The following is a 14,962-nucleotide window of genomic DNA, read 5'->3' on the forward strand; positions in this document are numbered from 1 at the left end:
AATATTTTTGTTATTACTATTATTATTATAGTAATAATAATAAATCTCCCTTGAATTGTTACTCCATGTCATATTTGATTCCTAATATAGCTTGAATTGAAAGTTGACAGACCCTTCCTTTAATCACTAGAAATATTTATCCTAGACTTTTTTTTAATTTCCAGGGGAATGATTGTTTTTGAAAAAATAGAAACCTTTGTGTAGTGTTTACTGGTAAATGCTGTGGTATTGTACTCTTCAAGGAAACATTGAAAGGCGTGTTTTATTTCCTTTAAAAATACACTAGTATAGTATTTTTGTGTCCAAAGTAAAAGGGAAGCAAGTTATTAGAATACGATGTTTAACTGATGCTTATTGAAAAAGCAGATAGTTTTATTTGCTCACATCATACCTGTTATTTGCAGTTCAGCTTAATAAAATAATGCTTCGGTTAAAACTGACAGATGATTAGTTAGCTTGCAGCATGAGCTGTTATCTGGGGAGGGCCCCGGGCTGGCTGCAGAGTAGGATTGTGGTGCTCCAGGACAAACTAAGATGATCTGCAACCTTTGAATCCTACAGAAATTGTAGATACTGACTTGCAAGGAGATGCAGGAAGAAGGGCCGACTGCAGCTCTGCCCTGAAAATCCTGGCCAAGAGACAGAAGCAGGGTCATGCAGTCACATTCAGCGAACCCATTCTTTTGTAGGAATTTGAAACTGGGGAGTGCTGTGGCATCTGGGTGGTTCAGTACCATGCAACCTGCCGTTGCTTGGCCACTGGTGAAAATCGTACAGAGGTCTGTGATGAACCAAATAACATTACCACGTAGAAGCTGCTTGGCCTGGGGAAGGTGAATTAATGGTCTCCAGCCAGGCTGCAGTGGAAAGTTGTCATAGGAACTGGCTTGCTGTTTGGCAGGGCCATGCCTTGTCTTCACTCCTGTGAAAGAACACCTCAGTAACTAATTGCCTCAGGATAAGAAATACTCTATGCCATCCAGCGTAAACCCATGAAGAGAGCAAGGCACTTCAGCTCTACTCCGAGGGAAACTGAGGACAGTGCTATATGTCAGCAGAGGACAGCCTGAGTGATGTACCTTGGGATGAGCTCGCAGTGCCTGCTCTATGCCATGTCCTTGCCTCGGGGTGGCTCATGAACACTGGGTGTCCTGATATAAAACAGCTGTGGCTTCTTTAGCAGTGAGAATAATAGGACAGAAAACTGAACAGAATGTGCCCGGGAGTGGAAGCCTTGTCTTGCTCTTCGGGATATGTTTGGGATGAGATATGTTACCAAGTCAGTGTGTGGGAATTCTTCACTTATTGTCTGTACTGCATCTACTTTTTAAATTTTATTTATAGTGTCAGCAGCGTGAATATAATTTGAAATGGTATTTGAAATGGCCACAGTCTGAGTCTTCAAAAGTTGGCTGTTCTCTGCTGAAGCATATCTTATTCTTTGAGTATCTTCAAAGTGCACATTCATATAAATATTTCCTATTGTAAAACGTCTGGGTTTTGCTACTAAAGAAATTATTTTTATGTGTCATGGTTATGATGCTCGTAGCAGTGAGCTGTGTTTTGCTTTTTAGTCATTGTGACTCCTTAACTGGAATGGTTCCTAAAACCTTGGACTGTGTACTCTACATAGAGAGCATGTATAATATGAGTCTGCTTTCTTAACACAACCACAGAGAGAGTCCAGCATGTACAATAAATAGAACTTCATGTAGGGTAAATAGACCTTAAGCAACATCTGGAAAAAATTGCGCAGGTATTCAAGGTAGCCACTGTATGCAACTGATAATCTAAACCTGCCTACATAAGCATAGTCATTACGTCTCTGTTTGCAGGGCTAAAGGGGTGCTTTGGAGACCTGCCTGTATGAAACTATATTAGAAGAAACTGATTTTTTATATGACAGCATGAGATCAAGGGGGCCTGAGTAATTCAGCTCAAAAAAACCACAGCAGTCTGTGTCGAATCTTAAATACTACCTGACTGTGTGACAGCGTGCACCTTACTGTAAAGTCAAAAGCAGATTTGCTTTTACTTCCTGGACAGTTGGGCTGCCAAATCTAAGAGTCGTGAATGGCTGAGTGCCAGCCCTCTTAGTCCTATCCCTTTTTCAAGTCTGGTACAGGATGCTAGAGGCTAAACTTGTTGCTTGCTGGTGACCTTAGTTTATCACCCTCTGGGCATGAATACCTGCTGTGGGATTTACCAGCACAGCCAGCCCTTTTTTGGTAGTTTCATTAGAGATAAAGTTCTGACTAAACCCGGGAGGTTGGAAATGCCACTGTGATTATCTGCATGCTACCTTCTCTTGACACATAAGCACGAAAACAAGTGGCTTCTTACCAAGTGCATCATACCAGATAAAACTGCTTCAAATTCTGCAAAGGTGTGAGCCTGTTTAAATGTGGAGAGCAGGAGTCACAGTAATGAGATACCTATAGAAATTATGCCAGGACAGGAGCAACCTGTTGTTTTATCTTTTTAAATTAAAGGATGTGTGGGCAGAACTTCTGTAGGTGGATGGAAGAAGAAAGGGAGGCCCAAGGAGATGTGATTCTTTTGAGATTTGAAGGTGGCTCCAAAGTGAAGTAAGTTAGTAGAAACAGATCTGTGGGCACAATGTACTCTGGTACTGCTTGTGTTCTACTTGTCCTGTAAATAAGAGTTGCTGTCTCCAAAACTACCACTCTGGTTCTTTTCACCACAAGTGATTTATTTAAAAACACGTCATTGAAGTCATAATATGATCCAAACTGAGCTTAATTTAGATACAGAGTATTCACAGCTCCCAGCTGCATTCCAGATATTTTCAAACAAAGCTTACTATTTTGCATATACGCTTACTACAAGATTATCATTTAACCTTGCTTGGCACAATTGGTTCAGAGGAGAGGGTAAAACAGAGATTTCCTGTACGGGTTTCTGTGGGAGGCTCTGAAGTAAAGTGGTTTTCCACTGTTTACTTAAGAACAGGCCTTTGGATTAGCTGGCTTTGACCCAGGCCTTGTAGTTCTGCCTGTTAACATTGGCATAATACGTAAACCCAGATACGTTCTCGCTAGATTTTCAGGAAGCAAATTCTCGCTGAACCCTGCAGGAAGGTACACTTCCCCAAAATACTTTCCAGCTGGGGTGGTCCAGCTTTGGCAGTTGTGGTGGCCAGGTCTGGCCTGTGGGACCTTCTGGGTGGGTTGCCCCTTTCTGGTGCGAGCTGCTGCCCGCACTGCTGCGGTAGCAACAGCTGCATCCCGGCGGCGTGCTGGGCTTGGGAGGAAGCGTTTAGCTGTTCGGGCAGTGTTTGCTGCTGAAATCAGTATTCCTCATCTCCTTTGGAGAATGGTAGCTGTGGGTGGGAATCAACTCATACTTTACTACTTGGACCACGCTCCTCTTGGCATTTGCATCAGTTGTAGTGCGTAGTATATAACAAGAGAAACTTTCTTGTTGGCTTCTAAAGTAACCTAGAAAGGAAGGTAAATTCAAAAGACTGAAGACCAGTGCTTTAGCATAAAGCATACCAAAATCTCCAGACCAGCTGAATTCAGCTGGTGTTTGGGTTGTTACAGTTGGTGATGAGTTGCACACAGGCATGCATGGCGAATAATTAGGAACATGGGGTCAGAGAAGGGCATGTGAATATTCTGACCTCAGAAACCCAAAGAGGTGCTGAGTGAGATTTATGCCAGTGCTTTGTAATCATAACACAGCAATTACCAATAATAACATCTAGGAATAAGTTCTAGTAAATGACAGGCTGCTTAGGTAATTTTGAAAGTTAATAAATAGAACCAGTTGCAATTAAAAATAAATAATCTTGGTAGATCTTGATTTCTTTTGCATTCTCCATCTTTAGCTGAGAGACCTTTTTTTTTTTCCCCCCTCAAAGGAAAAGCTGAACATGTTGGCAAAGGTGTTTCTAATGTTTCTTTCTAATCTCTCCAAGTCGCCTTTTTGGATATTACAAAGCAATTCCATTTCAAGACTATGCAAAGACATAAGTGGCCTTTGAAGTCACAGGAAGGGGATGCAAGATTTAGGGCTTCAAGTCCTGGTTAAATCATGTCCTTTCTGGCACCCTGGAGACCTTTTAAGAACAGATATCCGTAATAGCTGCATAGTTGCTTCTTTTTCATTGCTTGTTCAGTTCCAATTGTATAATGTTATTCTCTCTGTGTGCTTTTAGGTTGGGATGTGTTCATTCCCTAAAGAAAAAAACTGTTCAGCTGAACATAAATTGCAGGTGTTCTGAGCACCAGTTAGCTTGAGGCTGACCCTGGAAACTGCTTTTCCAGTTCAATTCCTGTATTCCCATCGTTGAATACAAGTGGCTGAGTGAAGCTGGAAAGAGGAATTTAACATAGAAGCAAGCCAGACTGGTAAATCATCTGTTAGTTCTGCTGTCTGGAAACTGAGGCAGGAGTCAGATTTCATTTTCCGCTTCATGTCGCAAGCATCAGTTGGTGCACCAGTGATGTTTAAGGGCAGGTCAGCAAGGCAGTGCCTGTTTTGTGTCTTTCAGTGTTTTGGGATGCTGCATTTCCACATGACTGTTAAAAAATGGTGAATAAAACATTGCCTAAAGGGATGTACAAACAGGTGAACAGGGTCTCTCTGAAGGCAGAAGTGTTCAGCAGACCTTTTACACCTGTAATTAAAAGCAGGGCTGCAGCTGACAGGGCTAGACAGAACTCAGGTAAGGAAAAATTATAAAAATGAGCATTTGCTGCCTGAAGCTATTAAGTGGTTCAAGTAGACACAAACCCCCTTTTCTCTGTTCTTCAGAATGCTTCCTATACCTGAAAGTGTCACTGCTAGGTGGTGACTAGGATACCAGATGTTCTTCTGCTAAGTCCTTTTTGGTTAATAATATGAATTTAGCCTCTAGAAGGCATTTGCTTGCCCATACCATTAACCACTTGGTGACTGTAGACATCTTGAGCAGAATATCTCACACATGGTCTGGTGTTCGTTGGTATCCTCCTTATAGTGGTTTTGAAATGGGCTGATTTTATAGAGAGTGGGTATGCCATTGCTGGAATCATCAGCAGATGTGTGTGATATTTTATCAGCAAATTTTATACAAATTGGAAAAAGCTTTACTTGCTGTGATCTGATTAAATATCTGTATGTAGCCTGCAATAATTTGGGGACTTCCTCACTTCTGATCCTAAGAAGTAATGCTGTTGACTTTCTAAGACTTTGACACATTTGTAATCTAACCTTTCCTATTTTTTTGCATGTGATAATAGATTAGGTAGGTTCTTAACCTCTTGTTTTACATGCATTTAAACTTCTCTTGCAATACTGCACTAGCAGTTTTATGAGCCAAGGCTAAAAAAGTCTGCTTGCTAAACTTGAGCAATCAGGAGGGAACGGATGATGAAAAACTAACAATGTTTTACTCATCTACCACTCATTTTTCTTTGCAGACACGTAGCAAGTAGATATTAACAAAGACAGTAATAAAAAGCACTTTCAGTCCTCACAAATCGATGTGCGCTCTGAGGTCAAGAACAAATATTGGAAAGGTTAGGACATGCAGAGAGCTACTGTCTTCCCACATTGTGACGCTCAGAGCCAGGCTGGGAGTTTTTTCAATTGCTGTTTTGAAAGCAGTTAAAAAGAGGCATTTCTGTGGCTGCACAGGAGGCTTTGTGCTGGCTGAGTGTGTGGTCAGCTTTTTTTTAGTGGCTACAGTAGATCAGGTAACATGCTGAAAAAGAAGTCCTTCTCAGTGAACCAGGGCTGTTGTACTACTCTGCTTGGGACAAACATTTTTAAAGGTTTGTAACAGGAGTTCCAAACTGTTTGCTCATCTGCAACGGAGCACAAGACTCTGCTGCTGAATGAGTCTTCGAGTCTACACTGGTGAGATCCTTGAGGTTCCCTGAAGAGAGAAGTCCCAGCCAGGGGGAAGGTTCATTGTCAGGTCAGCAACTCAACTATGGTTTTGGGATAACAGAGACTGGCTGATGATGCTATCTTAGTTGTTTGTTAATGTTCTCTCACCCTTCAGGCTGACAGGTTTCTTCTAGGTCACAGCTGATGGAGTAGGTCTGTCACTTCATGTGTGTTCCTTCTGAGTACTGTCTATGCTGAGACAAGTACAGAGAGAGTGCTATGTATGTCCTCCTCAACTCCTGCCAGGGAACAGTCTCCTATATCAGCAGGATTGATTTAATGTATTAAAAAACAGTGAACTGAAGCAACCGTGGAAAGATGACTTTGTTTTCCCCAAATGAACTTGGTGGTTTGTGTTTTGCTTGGAGGGGGTAGTAAGAAGTTTCCGAAGAAAAAAAGTTGACACAGTTGGAAAACGGTATAATGTAGGCCTTTGGAATCACTTGATAAAGCTGAGACAGGTTATCAAAGAGAAGCCAGAGACTTAGCAAAAGCTCAGAGTCATCATAGATGTTCAGTTATTTTACTGCTTGATTAAATTATGTAGGTTGCTTCAGAAATGCTGTATGAATTAGCAGTCTTTTGGAAGAACATGGGAATGCTGCTGAGAAAGTACTTGTAAAATTAATTTACTTGTAGAGCTTCCTGCAGTGGTGCCTTGGTACTACACATCTGTCAAGATTAAATGAGATTTTGAGACTGATAACATCTAGGTGGGGACACTATTGTGCCCTAAGGACAGATTTGTAATTTCATTTGTAATCGGGCAGACTATAATTACTATGTTTGCCTCTGATTAAAAAAACAGGTCAGAAAAGGAATGAATTGTGCTCTTTATGCGGAGGGGAACTTCACACAATAAGAGCACTCCAAAACACGTACAGACTTCATGTACCCTGTTTTTTCATCTCTGTGCTTGCTCATTTGGTAGGTCTGTGTAGCTTCTCATCGGCAAGGAGCCGCTGTGTGGGACTGCTTGTGAAGAACAGAGTGCAGAAAAAGTTTTGGGTATGTGCCTTTCTGATCTCCATGATGAGTGATAAGTACATGTCCAACCTCTGGTCTGGGGAGAAAGAGGATTTCTGTGTGGCTCAGGTGAGGGGTACCTGTAGTTACTGAACTAGGAGGAACATATGAAGGAAGCAGTTGTACTTCTGGCCTTTGCGAGTGTTTCATTTGAGAGTGTTAGAGCCAGCCCAGGAGCGATTTCGATGAGCTGAGCCTGGATGCGGAAGGCTCTTGCTTTTCTCACCTGAAAGGCTTGATCAGCTCAGGGAAGGCTTCTTGGAAGAGAGGTGGGTAACCATTATTAAGGACAAAAGTAGGAAGCCTGTGAAATCTGTAGTAGGCTAGGATGCATCTGTAGCCCTGTATGTTAAGGTAACTGAGAATCAAGAATCCTCTTTACTAAATGATTTCTGTATTTTTCTTCACAGTGCCCTTTAGAGCTGAAGAGGATCATTACTTTATCTTGTTTGTGTTTTGTGGACAAACAGCAAGTTGAAAACTGGCTGAGTTTTGCATATGAAGTTTGTGGCCTTGCTGGGTATTAAGGCTTTCTCTCCTTGTCTGGCTTAGTTCCATAGTCCTCCGCTTATCCTTCTTCTTTTGGAAGGATGTGTTTATCTGTGTGGTGGGTTGACTTTGGCCAGGTGCCCACCAAGCTGCTCCATTACTTCCCTCCTCAACAGAACCAGGGGGAGAAAATAAGATGGAAAAAAATGTTCTTACTGCTTTCGATAGAGCAGCTCTCTGAATTACCGGATTGTCTTCAGCTGTTGATCTCAGTGTTTATTTTCAGTAGCTTTTTTATGACAGAGGAGCCAGTGTTCCCCAGTTCAAGTATGCCAGCTTCTTTTACTCAGCAGCACATCCCTTGGCAAGTGTTGTGTCCACAGCTTTGGGACTCATGCAGGCTAGCCAGCTGGCTATCCACACCTGGGCTGAGCAGGGACTGCTTTCAGTCAAGGCTGGAAGGAGATGTGAACTCATGTTTCCAGCATGCAGAGATGGTTCAGATACTGATTCTACTGTTACATCTGTTTATGTAGCCCATAAACACGCAGAGAGAGCCCGTCCTACATGGAAGAGGGTTCAAATGTATCTAAAAAATCATCCTCGTTCTTCCTTTTACTTTCAAAGATTAGAAAAAAGCAAGAATTAGCTTTCAGCGTCTTCACTTTTTCTATAAAATATTAATGAAGCAGGGATGTGATCTTCAGAGACAGGAGTTTTTCACCAGTAAGCACAGTCTGTAAGGAAAGCCAATAAAAATGTCCTCCCTCACCTTCAGTGTTTAGAAGATAAAGAGGACTTTTGGCTGTTTGTGTTATCCAAGCTGACCCAGTTGTGTGCTTTAAGAATGACTGTGCTACTGATCAGAGTTGTGCATCTCATGTACTTTGTCGGTTGCTACCACGCTTCTGGAAAGGCCCGTTAAGTCTGTGTTTGCTTTCTGAAACACAGTGGAATCTAATGAAGAGCGTCATTGTTTTGAAACACTGTCATCTGCTGCCAAAAGAACTACTGTTGTATAATCCTTAATAGCAGGTTAGTGTGGCTTGATCCTTGGTTTGAAATTGGTATGTGGAAGGATGGCTTTCCAGTTCTCTCTCAGGGGATGGCATGCCTCATCTTGTTCTCTTTGGGAACTGTAACTCACACAGAGGTGTTCAGCTGTCGTGAGGTGGTAATCGATCTTTGCACAGGTTTGAACACCAAAGAGCGTTACTTAGGGGTGACAAGCTGAAGGGGGATGGAGGAAGTTGGCAGTTTCCTTTGAGAAGGGGGAGCAATGCTGTGGTTGCCGGGTACTGGGGCTGAATTTGGCTCATCTTCCCAGCAAGTTTATTTGTGCTGAAGATACTTCAGACTGTTCTGATGTAAAAGAACAGAGTTGGAATAGAAAAGTTTATCTTGACTTTCCTTTCTGATTTGCAGAATTCAATGTGTTCACTTACATGCTGACATTTCTGCCTTTTGTGCTGTTTACGTTAACCTGCAGCTTGACTAGCACGCTGTCATGCTTCACCTTTGCAGTGATACTAGTATTTACAGATACCAGTCAAATATTGCAGTGATACTAGTATTTACAGATACCAGTCAAATATTGAGTTCCATTGTGATGGACATTTGCATCAAAGCTTCCTCCCGGTTTTCAGCTAAAGCAAATACATGGGAACTCAAGTATTTCCTTTAGCGTGGAGTGTATTACAACAGAGGAATCAAATTAATCTGTATTTTTTAATCTTTCAAGACCCTGCGCAACTAGAGCAATTGCTTATGGGAAAAACAGTGTGAGTAAAATATTTGAATTATGTTATGTGTTTCTTACTGGAATTTAACAGCTGGAAACAAAAAGCAGTGAGAACATCATCTTAGCCAGGTCTGTGCTTGCTATTGGCAGGCAATCAGTTGGACAGCAGTTTGGGAACCTCTGCAGCAGAGGTTGCTGCAGGCTGCTGAAGACCTTTTCCCAAGTCAGTGAGTTTCCTAGGGTTGTTAGGGTGCACAGTTCACACTGATGTTGGCTCAGAAGAGCCTTAGTTTGTCCGTTCACCTTCTCTCCAGGTGAAACCTCTCTCTAGAGGTTTTGTTCCAATATTGCTTGTGCTTCAACCTCTTATTCACTGATACATTGATTTATAAGGTGAGGAAGATGTGTAATACTCAGTTTGACTGACCTGCTGCGTAGCTTGGATTGATTGACTTTTTTGCATTAATTCTTGACTCTGTGAAAAAGGGCTGATTTAAACATCACACCCCTGCTTCATTTAGAGCCATCTGGTGATGGGAAAACTGCTTCAGAAATGTGTTGTTTCATAATTAACTGTCCTGGCTGTTAATATTTTTTGTATGGATTTATTTAATCTCCAGTCATGGGTTCTTGTTCTGTGATTGCTAGACTGAGAGCCCTCCACAGACATGCTGCGTTCTCCTGTGCGTAAATACTTCAAGACTACTTTCAAATCACCTGCAGAGTCACTCTCTGTAAATCGGCAATCTTCCACTCCAGCCTTGCTTCCTTCCCCAATATAGTCAGCATTGTTCTTGAATGGGGACAGCTGGCTGAAGACAGTTTTCCAGCAGTGTTTGTAGTGGTGACATGAAGAAGCAGACACATGGAGTCTGCTTGGTAGTCTTGTACATCCAAGGATCATATCTGACCTGCAATCACAACATTTCTTTGACAGCTCAAGTTTGCTGATTCTTCTCATTGGCATAGCTCTTGCTCTTCAAGTCTCACATTCCTGAAGTATGGTCCTCCTCCTTTTTTTTTTTTTTCTAGCAGTGGGACGATACAGGGCACAGTAGACTTAGATAAATGGAGAACTAGCATTACCTCTAACAAACTGTAAGAAGCAGTGTGTTGGAAACAACTAAAATGGTAATTCTGCAGGAAATACTGAGAAGCACAAGCTATATGGAAGCTAGAAAATACACTAATTAGCTCACTGGAGAATTTGTGCTTCCCGTTTCAAGGCAGTAAACTCGGTTACAGATAAATGAGGAGAATGGATGGTCTCATGGTACTCAAGAAAGTGTCAGATTTGAGGTCTGCTCTTTACAGAGTTGCACTGTGGATTTCGTAGTTTTCCAAATTCTTTTCTAACCCTTCATAAAATCGATGATAATTAAATAATGCTTAAAATATTTTAAATAACTAGTGCTCCTTAGGTTTCTGAATGAGTAGAACTCCTGGGATAGAAATGGATGGTCACCCAAAGAAACTCCCAGGTTCATCTCCCTGTGCTTTTCAGTGTCTAATGCGTTTGGGTCCTGGGTTATTACTGGAGCTCTAGGCACTGTGCAGCCATTCTGTGGATATGGTTGTCAGTAGAAGTAATCTGATAAAAAAAATCCATGTAAAATAAGCAGCATTTTGTTAAATATATTTTATAACTTACTTGATATATTGCCATTACTTTAGCATCTGGCTTCATGACAGAGATAAAATTCAGCCTGAAATTAAACCATATCCTAAAATAAGCCACGAGTAGCATTCTCCCTGCTTATACCTTACCCATCCAGAAATAACCCATGAGTTACTGCCATCTATCAGTCAGACCACAGTCAAATAAACGTGTCACTGGGAATGCTTCACCAATTTCCCTAAAAGCATGCTCTTGGAAAAAGCAGTTTCATTGATGTCAGCACTGTGGTGGTGCCCAAGAGAAACAGCTACCACCTTCCTGCAGGAGGACTCAAAGCCAGTGTTGGAAGTGGCAAGCTTGGAGGTGGGAGGGTTAGTACAATCCATGGAGGAAGGAGAGTGTTACCCATCTAATGTAATCCGATAGCTCTTTGTATACTGCAGGTGGGATCTACTGTAAGCTCAGCACATGTGTCTGTGATTAAGCTTAACAGGTTCTTAACAGCAGATCTCTACCTCTTTAATACCCTGTAATGGGCATACAGAATTATCCTGCTTAAAGCCATCCTCAAGTATTAATTATCATGAGCTGAGAGTATGCTTTGAAGTGTCTCTTGCAAGTAAATTAATATTCTAATGAGGAGAGTGTATTTTGTCCTTCCTGCCATCAGGAACCTGAAGCCTTGCTGTCAGAGAGGCAGCCACGCAGAGGTGGAAGTTCTTCAAGTAAAGAACTTAACTCAGGCACAAAGAGGAGAAAAAAAAAAAAAGTCAGTTTTCTGGTTTAGGGAATGTACAAGCTTCACTGCTTATATTTGGAATTATTGGAATACAATTGGTATATTATATATCCAGTGGAGTCAGAGATGTCATCATGGACATACTAATTTTCCAAAAGCATCACTGATTGAAAACACCTTTTGGAAACAGTCTGCCGTTGGCTATTAAGCAGAAGCATTGGCAGTAAAACACAGAATGGTTTGAATTGTCATCCCAGGGTTGTGGGGGAGAGGGAAGCAACGTATGTGAACTAACAGAGCTGGTGTGCAACGCTGCAATTCAGAATAAAACTGGAGTGTGGTTCGACATCCATGCAGTCCCTGCGGCTTGGAGCAAGTCAGAAACCTACTGCTTTGGGGCTTTTGTCATGTGTCAGTACAGGTAGTTCTCATTCTTCAAGAATCTGTAGATGTGATCCAGATACTCAATGTAGCCGATACCTTGACCAAGACTGATTATATTTTTGTCTTCTAATTCTTTGTTACCTGAATCCAGTGTTGTCGTTTGCAGTACATTTCCTAGGTTTGCCATCAGGTAAAGCTGACATAGCTAGCTGCATATATTTCAGGCTATTTTGGGGTTCCTGGGGAGGCTATCGGATTGGCTGGTTAAACGTGTTAATCTCTGTGTGTTGTTTAACATTATCGTTGGTAGCAAATTGAATGGGATGTGCTTTATTACCATCAAGGGATTAACAGACTATCATCCTTTTTAAAAAAATGCAAGCTAGAGACATTTCTTGAGGAATTCTACCCCTTCTGCATTACTCTTCATCTCTGTTCCGTAGTGCCTCTGCTCTCTTGGGAAGATTTCTCTTTAGAAAGGCTCTGCAAATGTGGGACCTCCACCCAATTTTGCAAACTGGTTTGTCACAAGATTTTTTTCTTTTTTTGTATTACTGGTAGGAGCCCAAGGAACAGTTTATCCTGTTTTCCAGTGTGTTGTGATGGTACTCCTGGATTCTGTGATCATGCAGACCTCTGTACATCTGGGATGCGTAGTTCTGAGTTATCAGGAATAGGAAAATGTGGACTGCGGAGTCCCCCACCCATTTTCTCTGTGGTGTTCTTCCCAAGCAGAGCCTGAGCAGAGATTTCAGTATTTAGCTCATGTGAATAGTTCTTCTGGGTTTCAGAAATGCCACTTAACAGACTTTTTTTTTCTCATTAGTTGACATTTTTATTTCCAGAAATTTTGCATCACCTTGCCTTCTAGCAGCCCCAAGATGTCTCATCTTTGTCTTGTCTGCCACACCCCTTCAATGAGTTTGTAACGCACAGACTTTGAGTTCGTGGAGTGTTTGAGGGCTCTTCCCTCCTGGACACTGCTCGTGGGCCTCCAGCTGCTCATTGAGTCACCCCTTGGCTGAGATGGGAGCCTGCATAGAAAGGACTGTTCCAGGGAGGGAGTCATCGAGGGGCTGGCACCTTAGGGAAAGTGGAGTAACTATTGGCATTTATATGTTAGACGGATGCATTGCCTTTGCAGGGAGCTTCAGTGTGGGCAGGGCAGGTGAGATCAAGCACGGCACCTGAGTGGCAGCGTTGAAGAGGAGACTGAAGTGGTTGCATGGCAAGCAAGTGAATAGGCTGGGAATGTGGGTGCAACATGGGAGAGCCAGGGGTCAACACAGGTTTTGACCCCTGGAGGAAGCACAAGTCAGACATGTTTAGAAATGTGTCAAGATTTGAGCTTGCTAAGGGTGTATCTGTAGGCATTATTCCTCCTGTGCAGTTTCAAGTAGGGCATGTATAGCAAGGCATGCTTATATGTATGAAGCTGGCAATGTTAAGCATGAAATTATATTTAATACACTTTTTAGCTGACTTCTCAGTGTCTGCTGGTTGATGCCAGAAGATGCAGTGTATCTCTGTGATTCATCCTGGCAGTGGTAGGAACTCAGACTGGTTTTTAGCACAGGGACTGAGGAATTAGGACTTCTGCATTTGATTCCCACTTGCTCTGTGTTATTAGCTTCTCTGTGCCCCACTATCCTTAGCTGACAAAATGGGGACAGCACCTTTTACTGCCCCTAAATGTATTACGTGACCGAGAGTTTGTGAAGTGCTTTGGGACTGCAGGTATAAGAACTGCACTGCTGGGTGAGCCAGAAGCCTGCCCAGCCCCTGACTGCACAGTTTTAGGAGATGCTATTGACAGGGATGACACGGTCCTGGCTACTTTCTGCAGTCCATCCCAGGATGTCAGATGCTCCAGGGAATCAGAGGATATGATGCTAACCTGAGTGGACTTCACCTCCTCTGATGCTGGGTGTCCCAAGTGTCTAGCCTAAACTAGGTGCAAGCCACTTCTGCCCTTGATGGAGGGAAAGGGATGCTCCTGGAAAGTGAGTCAGTCACTTTTCTTAACTACCCTTACATGGACAGTCCTCTCAGCAGCAGAAAAAAATGCTTTTCCCCTCCCTGCCCTGTTTATGAGGCCATGCCATGACCCGGACCAGGAATTTGATATGAGTCTTGAACAAGCCAAGGCCAGTCCTGCTCACTTTGCTTTTTCCCTTTCTCAGGGTTTTAACATGGTTCACTCCTCCCTTGCTGCGACCCCACAAAGGCCCTTGAGCTGGAGCAGTGTTGCATTGGGAAGCCAGGGACAGCTCTGGGCTTGGCAGGGGCACCACAAGACTTGTCTGTACACCCACAGCCTCCAACTAGACGCAAAGCTTTTAAGTAGCTAACATTACGTGCGATGATTTTTCGCTCAGTTCACTTTCCACTGTGCCTGTACATGTGTGGGTTGTAGTGACAAGGTATTAATGATTCTTGACATAGAACGTGTAAGAAGAGGCAGATGTAGTGCATGGCAAATCAGTGTGAGTACGCTACAACCTTGGGATTGATTGGTGATGCTTTTGTATTCTGCTATATAAGCTCTGGGAAAATATCCTGGAAAAAGTGGAACTGTCACTGCTGTTTTGTTCATCTCTACATTTTACTGTGTGTGCCTCTGATTTGGCATTGCATCATCAAAGTGTTAGAACAAACTCAGAAATAAATACAGGCATTGCATTTAACCTGAATACATCAAGTATTGTCAGGTGCAGAAATTTCTTACTATTTGTTGGCAAAAAAAGATAAGAAAAATAATAGTAAAACTTACAGAGGAATTCTGGACATGTTATCTCTATCAGTACTTGAAAAAAATACACTATGGATAATACTTGAAATCAGCCAAAATCTGACAAAAGAAGCAAATGGACTTATTTCAAATTACATGCTACAAATTTCATGTTCTTTTGGACCAAAGCATGTGTGCTGAATAGTAGCTCTGTGTCAAAGCTTTGAAGCTGAGATTTTGAATACCTTTTCAAATTAACCCTGTACCATAAATGCTATCAGATGCTTAATTAAGACTGCTAGCAAGGAGCACGTTTGCAGTAAATTATGGGGA

At 42.2% G+C, this 14,962-nt stretch overlaps 1 protein-coding gene across 6 annotated transcripts in view; it reads left to right on the forward strand.

The window, feature by feature from the left end:
• Positions 1-14,962, forward strand: part of NT5C2 (5'-nucleotidase, cytosolic II) — a 63,420-nt gene that overhangs the window by 2,227 nt on the left and 46,231 nt on the right. Inside the window, exons 1-2 of one of the 6 annotated variants that reach the window (XM_040606915.1) lie at positions 5,790-5,929; positions 6,833-6,909. The exons of 1 other annotated variant lie outside the window; for it this stretch is intronic. The gene's annotated coding sequence lies outside the window, so the exon portion shown is untranslated. 4 more of the 6 variants (XM_040606917.1, XM_040606919.1, XM_040606920.1 and 1 more) reach the window with 4 other exon arrangements.

This window comes from Falco naumanni, chromosome 9 (genome assembly GCF_017639655.2).
Source record: "Falco naumanni isolate bFalNau1 chromosome 9, bFalNau1.pat, whole genome shotgun sequence".
NCBI lineage: Eukaryota > Metazoa > Chordata > Aves > Falconiformes > Falconidae > Falco > Falco naumanni.